At 44.4% G+C, this 11525-nt stretch overlaps 1 protein-coding gene across 1 annotated transcript in view; it reads right to left on the reverse strand.

The window, feature by feature from the left end:
* Window positions 1-11022, reverse strand: part of ARHGEF37 (Rho guanine nucleotide exchange factor (GEF) 37) — a 54838-nt gene extending 43816 nt beyond the window's left edge. Inside the window, exon 1 of the mRNA XM_011985379.1 lies at window positions 10847-11022. The gene's annotated coding sequence lies outside the window, so the exon portion shown is untranslated. The remainder of the gene's footprint in view (window positions 1-10846) is intronic.
* Between the last annotated feature and the right edge of the window lie 503 nt (window positions 11023-11525).

Genomic DNA, 11525 nt, shown 5'->3' on the forward strand with positions numbered 1-11525 from the left:
GACAGCAGGTGGGTGTGAGTATAAAAGAACAGCAACAGAGAGAACTTTGTGGTGACAGTGCTATTGCCTACAACAGAATATTCTGTAATTTAATTTGAGGTGGTGATTACACAAATCTACACATGATAAAATGGAATAGAACAATCAAACACAAACACACATATTATACCAATGCCCATTTCCTGGTTTTGATGTTGTGCTATATTTAAATAAGATGTAACCATTGGGGAAACATGGGTGAACAGTATGAACAGTACAGAGGACCTCCCTGTGCTATTGTTGCAACCTCACCTTGATCTAGAATTATTTCAAAATAAAAATTTAAAAGCAAAATATTATACAGATGCTCTTCAACTTACAATGAGGTTATGTCCTGATAAACCCATTATAAGTTGAAAATTATATAAGTAAAAAATGCATAGAATATACCTGACGCCTCGTGAACATCATAGCTTAGCCTAGATTACTTCAAACGTGCTTAGAACACTTATGTTAGCCTACAGTTGCCCAAAATCATCTAATACAAAAATCTGTTTTATAACAAAGTGTTCAATATCTAGAGTAATTAATTGAATACAGTATTGAAAGTGAAACAGAGAATAGTTGCATGGGTACTCAAAGTACGGTTTCTATTGAATGTGTATCACTTTTGCACCATTTTACAGTCAAAAATTCATAAAGTTGAATCATCATAAGTCGGGGACTGTCTGTATAGCTTAAGTTATCCAATATCTTAGAAATAGTCTCAGGACAAATGCAGCTTAAAAGCCTGGGAGAAGCCAGGCAAATGGTCTCACAACTATCATCCCAGCTACTCAGGAAGCTGAGGAGGGAGGATCACTTGAGTCCAGGAGTTCAAGGCTGCAATGAGCTATGAAGCCACTACTGCACTCCAGCCTGGGCAACAGAGAGAGACCCCATCTCTTAAAAAAAGACAAAGGCTGGCTGAGCACGGCGGCTCACGCCTGTAATCCTCACACTTTGGGAGGCCAAGGTGGGGGGACTGACTGAGCTCAGGAGTTTGAGACCAACCTGGGCAGATGCAGTAGCTTGCTGAAGAAGTATTAACTCTAGAACATTCAACTTTTTTTTTTTTTTTTGACATGGAATACAAAGGTCCTAGCTCCTCAGGAGGCTGAGGCAAGAGGATTGTTTTGAGCCCAGGAGGTTGAGGCCACAGAGAGCCATGCACAGCATGGCCATGATTGTGCCACTGCAGCCTGGGCATCAGAGAGAGACACTGTCTCAAAAAAGAAAAAAAGAACTAAAAGAGGTCTTCTGTACCATTCACCCATGTTTCCCCAGGGGTTACATCTTATTTAAATATAGCACAACATCAAAACCAGGAAATGGGCATTGGTATAATATGTGTGTTTGTGTTTGATTGTTCTATTCCATTTTATTACGTGTAGATTTGTGTAGCCACCACCTCAATTAAATTACAGAACACAACCATAAGCCCAAAACTTTGGGAGGACGAAGCAGGAGGATCACTTTAGCTCAGAAGTTTGAGATCATTCTGGGCAACATGGAGAAACCCCACCTCTATAAAAAATACAAAAAAAAATTAGCCGGGTATGGTGGTACACATCTGTAGTCCCAGCTACTCTGGAGTCTGAGGTGGGAGCCATTCTCCACCTGGGAGGCAGAGGTTGCAGTAAGCCAAGAGCCAAGATAACACCACTGCACTCCAGCCTGGGCAACAAGAATAAAATAGCCAGGCCAGACGTGGTGCCTCACACCTGTAATCCCAACACTTTGGGAGGCCAAGGTGGGTGGATCTTGAGGTCAGGAGTTTGAGACCAGCCTGACCAACATGGTGAAACCCCATCTCTACTAAAAATACAAAAATTAGCCAGGCATGGTGGTGTAATCCCAGCTACTCAGGGGGCTGAGGTAGGAGAATTACTTGAACCTGGGAGGTGGAGATTGCTGTGAGCGAAGATTGTGTCACTGTACTCCAGCCTGGGCTACAGGCTCAAAAAAAAAAAAAAAAAAAAAAGTTGAATGATCTGCAGTTAATACTTCTGCAGCAAGCTGCTGCTTCTGACTCTAGAATAGAATAAAACTGAGTTAATTCTCTTCTCTCTCTTCTGTTCACACTGGCACAGAGGGATTTGGGCATTCACACATTCATTCAACAAGTATTTGGAGCAGCTACTACATGACAAGCATTTTGCAGGATTCCAGAAATACAAAGATCAGGAAAAAGTGGGTCTACAATTAGGATACAGTATTTAAAATATCTGGTTATTTGTTCCAGGTTTCACTCCACTAAAAGCAGAGAAACTATTTAAATTAAAACATGACGTAGGTTGGGCACAGTGGATCACACCTGTAATCCCAACAGTTTGTGAGGCTAAGGTGGGAGGACTGCTTGAGCTCAGGAGGTGGAGACCAGCCTGGGAAACACAGTGAGATCCCACCTCCACTAAAAAAAAAAAATTAAATTAGCCAGGCGGCCGGGCGTGGTGGCTCACACCTGTAATCCCAGCACTTTGGGAGGCCAAGACGGGAGGATCACCCAAGGTCAGGAGTTCGAGACTAGCCTGGCCAACATGGTGAAACTCTGTCTCTACTAAAAATACAAAAATTAGTCGGGCGTGATGGTGAGTTCCTGTAATCCCAGCTACTTGGGAGGCTGAAGTAGGAGAATCACTTGAACCTGGGAGGTAGAGGTTGCAGCGAGCTGAGATCTCGCCACTGCACTCCAGCCTGGGCAGCAAGAGGGAAACTCTGTCTCAAAAAAAAAAAAAAGAAAAAGAAAAAGAAAATCAGCCAGGCATGGTGGTGCATGCCTGTAGTCCCAGCTACTTGGGATGCTGAGGTGGGAAGATCGCTTGAACTCCAGAAGTTGAGGCTATGGTGGGCAGTGATCATACCATTGCGCTCCAGCCTGGACAACAGAGTGAGACCCTGTCTTATAAATTAATTAATTAATTAATTAAACATTATATGTCAATTAAAAACATAATAAAACTTTTAAAAAATGATATGGACATCCTGATTATTTAATCCCTTTCAAGAGAGAAGAAGTAACAAGAGGAAACGATACTCCAAACCTTTTTTTTTTTTTTTTTTTTTTTGAGGCGGAGTCTCGCTCTGTCGCCCAGGCTGGAGTGCAGTGACCGGATCTCGGCTCACTGCAAGCTCCGCCTCCCGGATTTACGCCATTCTCCTGCCTCAGCCTCCTGAGTAGCTGGGACTACAGGCGCCCGCCACCTCGCCCGGCTAGTTTTTTGTATTTTTTTTTTAGTAGAGACGGGGTTTCACTGTGTTAGCCAGGATGGTCTTGATCTCCTGACCTCGTGATCCCCACTCTCCTCGCCTTCCCAAAGTGCTGGGATTACAGGCTTGAGCCACCGCGCCCGGCCCAAACCTTTTTTTTTAAGAGACAGGATCTCACTCTGTCACCCAGGGCTGGAGTACAATGACGCAATCCCGGGCTCAAGCAATCCTCCCACGTAGCTGGGACTACAGACATGTGCCACCATGCCCAGCTAATTTTCTAATTTTTTGTAGAGACAGGGTCTCACTTGTTTCCGAGGCTGGTCTCTTCCTAGACTCAAGTGATCCTCTCCTCTTGGCCTCCCAATGCACTGGGATAACAGGCATGAGCCACTGAGCCTGGCCTAGTTTTGACCAATTGGAGGAACCGAATGGAAAAATGGAACTAAGCAGATCGCTGGAGAAAGTGAAACTATCATTTAAAAGTTCTTTCAGAAGATAAAATGTCAGGGCAGGGAAAGTTGAGGATCCATCAGCTGCCTACCCAAGGCTTTAAAGGGGAGCCATTTTATATTTAAAAAAAAAATTTTTTTTCTTTCCCTTTCTTACTCCCGGGAGGAGCCAATTTAAACATTTAAGGAAGGGGAAAAAAAGGAAAACCATCTGGTCTCAGACTCCAGAAATGATTCATAGAAAGCTGTCAAAGGTGAAGTTCAGACATCATGAGAGCAAAGGACCTTATTGAAGAATAAAGGGGCCAGGCACGGTGGCTCATGCCCATAATCCCAGCACTTTGGAAGGTCAGGCGGGCAGATCACATGAGGCCAGGAGTTCAAGACCAGCTTGGCCAACATGGCAAAACCCCATCTCTACTAAAAAATACAAAAACTTAGCCAGGCATGGTAGTACACACCTGTAATCTCAGCTACTTGGGTGGCTGAGACACAAGAATTGCTTGAAGTTTGGACGCAGAGGTTGCTGTGAGCTGAGATCACGCCATTGCACTCCGGTCTGGGTGACAGAGCAAGACTCTGTCTCAAAAAACAAACAAACGACAACTGCAAACAACAACAACAACAACAACAAAACAAAACAGGCCGGGCGTGGTGGCTCACGCCTGTAATCCCAGCACTTTGGGAGGCCAAGGCGGGTGGATCACAGGGTCAGGAGTTCAAGACCAGCCTGACCAACATGGTGAAACCCTGTCTCTACTAACAATATAAAAAAATTAGCCGGGCATGGTGGCACACGCCTGTAATCCCAGCTACTCAGGAGGCTGAGGCAGGAGAATCGCTTGAACCCAGGAGGTGGAGGTTGCAGTGAGCGAGATCATGTCACTGCATTCCAGCCTGGGCGACAGAGTGAGACTTTGTCTCCAAAAAAATAAATAAATAAATAAAGGGAGGGAACACCTACAGAAACAAGAATGTGCACATAGGGACCCTGGCTACTGAGTGTGGTTTATAAAGATAGAAATCATAGTCAGAAGGGAGGATCCTGTACAAAGAGCTTCCAGAACTCTAAAACCCCTGAAAGAGCTGGAATCAACAAAATTAGAAGGATAACTTCTGAAGTCCCATCCCTACTATCACTGCCAAGCATATTTTAAGACTGATGTTCAGAAAAAGTAAGAGAGACGCACACTATTTGGTGGCAGTGTTTTCCTCTTCTTAGTCCTAAAGATTGAGTGTGAGAGGTGCGGTGAAGGTTAGGAGCCCAGGCCCTGGAGCCAGAAAAACCTCATTTCAAATGCTGATTCTGCAATTCATTAGCTGGCTTTCCGAGGATTTTTACATAACCTTTCTTACTGAGTTGTTATAAGATTTCTTAAGATAATTCAAGTAAAATATTTAATAGAGTGCTTGATACATGGTAAACTCTCAATTATAGCAGCCATGGTTTTGTGCTTCTATTACTGGAAAGGGTAGCATTACCATTGATCAGATGTATGAAGTTGTCTAAAGAACGTGGCTGATCTAGATGCATAATATTTAAGCAGGTGCCATGAACAGCTAATCGTCATAATAAGAACTATATATCAGAGCCTTACTGAGAATAACGCTAATACCATAGAAATAGAACTGAGAGACTGAGAGAGAGACTGAAATGATGGCATGATTCATTTCAGCCATGATAGAGACAGATTCCCTCTTTCATATGAGCCAATACATTTTTATTCCTCATCCTCCTTTTGCCTAAGCCACTCTGAGCTGGATTTCTGCCACTTGATTAAAACAAACAGTTCATTAGCCCTTAGAAAGGGAAACGGAGATCACTTGGAGTCAGCATAGGTTAATTTAATAAACACTGGTCATGCCAGAGTTTCCTCATTCTCTTACTGACAGTCAACTAGATCAGTAGATCAAAGGAATGCTGTAGTCCAGTGTATCTGATCCAGGAAGGTGTTGTCAGTCTCTTGTGACATACTTATACATATGGAATAAGAGGGAGTGGTGGAGGCTGGCGTAGAGGGCAGAGACAGGACAGTAATAAGGACTAAAATCTGATAAAACTACTAAATTCAAAGAGTGTTGATCAGTGTCCACCTCTGGGCTCTGTTTTGTTTTATTAAAGGTGTCTACTAATTTGTTCTTTCCATCTCTGAGACCATCTGGGTCTAAACCTCCACCACCTTTCTCCTGGACTGGTACAACAGTTTCCTGACTGGATACACAGCATCAGAGTGGAGTGGTCTTTCAAAAACATAAAATTGGGCCGGGCATGGTGGATCACACCTGTAATCCCGGCACTTTGGGAGGCCGAGGTGGGCAGATCACCTGAGGTCCGGAGTTTGAGACCAACCTGGCCAACACTGGCAAAAACCCATCTCTACTGAAGATTAAAGAAAAAAATTAGCCAGGCATGGTGGTGCATGCCTATAGTCCCAGTTCGGGAGGCTGAGGCAGGAGAATCACTTGAACCTGGGAGGCGGAAGTTGTAGTGAGCTGAGGTAGTGCCACTGCACAGCCTGAGCAACAGAGCAAGACTCCATTTCAAAAACAAAAACAAAAAACAAAAAAACATGAAATTGGTCACTTTACTTCTCTGCTTGAAACTCAGACAAGTCTACCCCTGACTTTCATCATCCTTCAAAGAACCACTCCTTTCCCGTGATAATTGTTTTGTTTATTCTATTTGTTTTATTACTCAGAGTTTCATTCAATATAATGTAAACTCCATGAGGGCAGGGATCATGTGCATTACCTAGTGTTCACTGTAGATCTAGCATATAGTTGGTGCTCAATTAATTGAATTAATGAATGAATGACATGGGCAAACACTGGCAGAATAAAGATCAAATTGTCAATGACATTGTTGCAACTGGAGTCAGACTGATATGATCGTGCATGACTCTTGGTTCTTCTTGCAAGCCATCAAAAAGTTTGAGGTCAGGTATGGAATATCAACTCCCTTTGAATTTTATATAAAATGAAAAATACAGGCCAGGCACAGTGGCTCACACTTGTAATTCCAGCACTTTGGAAGGCCAAGACAAGAGGATCACTTGAGGTCAGGAGTTCGAGACCAGCCAGGTCAACATGGTGAAACCCTGTCTCTACTAAAAATACAAAAATTAGCTGGGCATAGTGGCACACGCCTGTAACCCCAGCTACTTGGGAGGCTGAGGCAGGAGACTCGCTAGAACCCATGGGGTGGAGGTTGTAGTGAGCCGAGATCATGCTACTGTACTCCAGCCTGGGCAACAGAGCAAGACTCCATCTCTAAATAAATAATACAGTATGTACTATGTAGTAGTACACACTGTGGTGTTTTTTGCCTGGGGCTTCTTTCTCTCAGAAAAATTATTTTGAGAACCATTCACATGGAAGCATGTATCAATACATCATTACTTTCCATTGCTTAGCAAAATTCTGTTATATGGATATACCACAATTTGTCTCTTCATACACTGAATAAACACCTGTTTGTTTCCTGTTTCACTACTACAATAAAGCTGGACCTAGGAGTGAAGTTTCTGGATAACATGATAAGTGTATATTTAACTTTATAAGTTAAGCCTGTATTTAAGGTCTTTTTTAAAGTGGTTATACCATTTTATATTGCAACCAGTGGTATATAAGAGTTCCAGTTCCTCTACCTTCTGGTCAACATTTGGTAGAGCCAATCTTTTCATTGTATCCATCCTAATAGTTATGAAGTGATATTTCACTGTGGTTTTAACGTGCATTTCCCTAATGAGTAATGATCTTGAATATCTTTTCAAGTGGTTATTTGCCACCCATATATATTCTTTGGACAACATTTTTAAAAAATTGTTTAAACAATGAAAGAGGCTCTTGCTCATTATATATCTAGGTAAACAATATAGAAACATGTAAAGAAGACCAGGCATGGTGGCTCATGCCTGTAATCCCAGCACTTTGGGAGGCCAAGGCAGGCAGATCACCTGAGATCAGGAGTTCAAGACCAGCCTGGCCAACATGGTGAAACCCTGTCTCTACTAAAAATACAAAAATTAGCCAGATGTGGTGGCACATGCCTGTAATCCCAGCTACAATCCCAGCTACTCAGGAGGCTGAGGCAGGAGAATCATTTGAACCCAGGAGGTGGAGGTTATTACGAGCAGAGATCATGCCATTGCACTCCAATCTGCGCAACAGAGCAAGACTCCATCTCAAAAAAAAAAGGAAAAGGAAAAAAAAAAAGAAAAAGAAACATATAAAGAAGAGTTCATAGTCAAATTAGAAAAAACATTCTAATATTTTAGAAACTACTGTGAAACAAAATAGAGCCACAGAGCCAAGAAGGGAAGGAATTTTCCAAGTCACTGTGCTTACAGAAAAGGACTCCTCTGTGTTGAGAAATAAATGATTGCAATTGAGGCGGAAAGAGAGCAACAGACATCCCCTTGCCCCATACACATTCTCTCTCTCTCCTTCTTGGAGGAAAACCTCCCCTTTATAAATACATGGAGAGGACATGTGTCTTAACTCAAATCAAATAGCAACTATTTGTCCTTAGCCTTATTTCCCCAGCTCTGTTTGGAAGGTCTAAAAAGTTCTTCCAAAAGAGGAGGGAGACAACACAGTATCTTTTGTAAAGCAGTCATTTTTATAGATAAGTGGGCCTGCCCAGGCTCTGTCATCACAAGTTTGGATCCATAGATTTAAAGTTCTCGAGCCTTCCAGTATTAGGGAATTAAGAAAATAATAACAATTATTTGAATTATAAAATTCTCTGGGTGCAGTGGCTTGCACCTGTAATCCCAGCACTTTGGGAGGCTGAGGTGGGAGGATCATTGGCATCCAGGAGTTCATGACCAGCGTGGGCAATATAGCAAGACCCTGTGTCTACAAAATGTAAAAAATTAGCCAGGTATGGTGGCATATGCCTGTAGTCCCAGCTACTCAGAAGGCTGAGGCAGAAGGATTGCTTGAACCTGGGCGGTTGAGGCTGCAGTGAGCTGTGACTGCACCACTGCACTCAGCCTGGGTGACAGAGCAAGGAGGCCCTGTCTCGAAATAAACAAATAAATAAACAAATTATTTAGCCTATCAATAAACAAGCAATAGGCTTTGGACCGTCAAGCTCTACAAAGGCCATTTTGCTTCTGTTACAGCACACGAAAACACATTCCCTACCTCATTAGTTAAATAAAAAGCCATTTATTTGATCTAGGGCAGAATCAACCAAGGCACTGTTTACCACAGTGATCTGCTGATCCAAGAGGGATGTGAGCCAACTGCCAGCAACTCCTATTCCCTGGCAGAAATTCAGCTGAGGCTCTATTGCTGGGCAAGGGTGGGTGCTGCTCAGGTCCCAGTTTACGTCCTCTTTCTTCTCATTTAAAAACAAACTCTATAGGCCAGACACTGTGGCTCATGCCTGTAATCCCAGCACTTTGGGAGGTCAAGGTGGGTGGATTGCCTGAGCTCAGGAGTTTGCAACCAGCCAGGGCAATACGGTGAAATCTCGTCTCTACTAAAATACAAAAAATTAACCAGGCGTAGTGGCGTGTGCCTGTAGTCCCAGCTACTTGGGAGGCTGAGGCAGGAGAACTGCTTGAACCTGGGAGGTGGAGTTTGCAGTGAGCCAAGATCATGCCATTGCACTCCAGCCTGGGAGACAGAGCGAGACTCCGTCTAAAAACAAAACAAAACAAAACTCTGTAGGTGTTGACCCCATTTGAAAGAGGCAAGTGAAGCCCAATAAACACTCCTTGTTACAGTATCTGGTCTGGTAGTTTCAACTTTCAGCTTTTGACTTGGAGTCAAATATTGAGGGTAGTGTCTTGCCGCACCCTTATTTAGGATACCATCACGAAGGTACGTGGTGTGGTCTACAAGTCATAATAGGGCTGACTTTAGTTTTTCATGTTTATAATTTTTTTAATTGTATTTTACTTCAGATACAACCCAATTTCTTCCAGGTCATCACCCTTTCCTAACTAGCACAGTTTTGATTCACTGGGTTTTGTGTGTCATCACTTTTTTAAAAATTAATGCATAATAATAATTAATAACAGATGTTCATAGTTTCAGGGTACCTGTGATACTTTAATATATTTATAAAGATCAAATCAGTGTACTTGGGATAGCTATCACTTTAAATATTTGTCTTTTCTTTATGCTAGAACCATTCAAATTATTATCTTCTAGCTATTTTGAAATATACAACAGATTATTGTAAACTATAGTCACCCCATAATCTTCAGCACTTTTATTGAGCATATATTATGTCAGGCACTGGCCTTTACGTTCATTCTTAAGTCTGACAGTAACCTGGAGGATGAAGCAGATACTCTTATCCCCAGTCTACACATAAAACTGTGCCTTGAAGAGGTTAAACTTTGCTTCCTGGATCACACAGCTAGCTGTCTGGACGCACGGCAAGTACTCCTCCACCAGCTGCCTCCCTTCAAAGGAGCAAAGAAAGTGCTCTGAAACCACCGTGCCTGGGTGCCAGCCTGCAGGAATTCATGTCAAATCTCAAACTGCGTACAAGGCCTTCTGTGAACCCTTCTACGGGGAGTGGACACAGATCTCTAAGGGGTCAGGGACCCCCAGAAGGTTAAGAACCAGTGCCTGGGCAGGCTGTCCGCTTCCCCACTGTAAGTTTCTAGCGTTCAGAAGCCGGACGTTCTGACTTCTAGTCCCAGCTTTGTCACCACTTTTCTGAGGGACCTTAGCCAAGTCACCTCACCTATGGATCACGGATTTCTGTTCTCTTTTTTCCTGGCCTTGACTGTCTATTCAAAATTATATTTTGCTTGGCAAGGATTCTTTACCATTGTTTGTATTTTTCCATTGTTACAATGTATGCATTCTTACTGAAAGCTGTCTCAAATCCCGCACGGAAGAAGGCAGAGAGAAACAGGAACAAAGAATAATAATGTTTTTCCTGGCCAGCTTACCTCCCTGGGCCTCAGTTTCCCACCTGTAAAACGACTAAGGTAGGCCACATGGACCAGGTGGCTTACATTCCCATAAGGCTCAAGACACAAAGCTAGTTACCAAGCAAGTTGGGACCCAGGAGGTCGTCGCATCCTGCCTTTCTCTGACCCACCTCCCTTTTCTGATCCTACCAGCAGCTGTTTCCTGCACCCCTCCCCGGCCCCATCCTGCTTGACCAGGCCCCAGTCGCCCGGCGGACTCACCCGCACACGCAAGGTGCCTGCCGGCGCTCACGCACGGAGCTTGACCGCCTGGGAGACAGAGCAGCTGGGGCGGGAGGGGTGCGTCGCCCAGCTCCCCGCACCCGCGCCGCTCCGCGCGGCTCTGCCCACCGAGGGCGCTGGCGGGCGCAGCTATGCCCACGCTGCTGCCTGCGTGCGTGCGCCGCGAGGGGGTGGCTGGTCCCCAGCCTTTGTTAATTGTCTTTCTGGAGCCAGGTTGTTTTCTGTTCGCTGCTCCCGGAGTCAGTCCCGGCCGGCTCGGAACCGTGCCCTGGCTGGCAGCCAACCCGAAGCATTGCAGGCGGAGTTTAGCTACGTGCCGGCACCCAACCTCCCGCGGCCTCTCGTTAAGCCACCTTCTCCGCTGACCCGTCATCCCGAAAACAGGAGCCGGCATTTAGGCCACCCGGTGGGAATGCTGACGCCGATATTATTGGATACCTGTGCTCCTGCCGGAATCACCGAACTTTAGGGCTGGGCCTCGATTTAATTCTGAGTGTTGGCTGCCGAGGAGCCCTTGGTTCGTGCCCCAGCTCTCCTGGGAGCCCTGCACAACCTTAGCCAGGTCGGCCAGTCTCTTCCATGACATGACGGTGTTGGTCCGTTCTTTCACTCTACTGGGAGCAAGACACTGTTCTGGGCACAGAGAACTCAACAGTTA

The sequence above is a fragment of the Mandrillus leucophaeus genome, unplaced genomic scaffold, assembly GCF_000951045.1.
Source record: "Mandrillus leucophaeus isolate KB7577 unplaced genomic scaffold, Mleu.le_1.0 Scaffold282, whole genome shotgun sequence".
In the NCBI taxonomy this organism is placed as follows: domain Eukaryota; kingdom Metazoa; phylum Chordata; class Mammalia; order Primates; family Cercopithecidae; genus Mandrillus; species Mandrillus leucophaeus.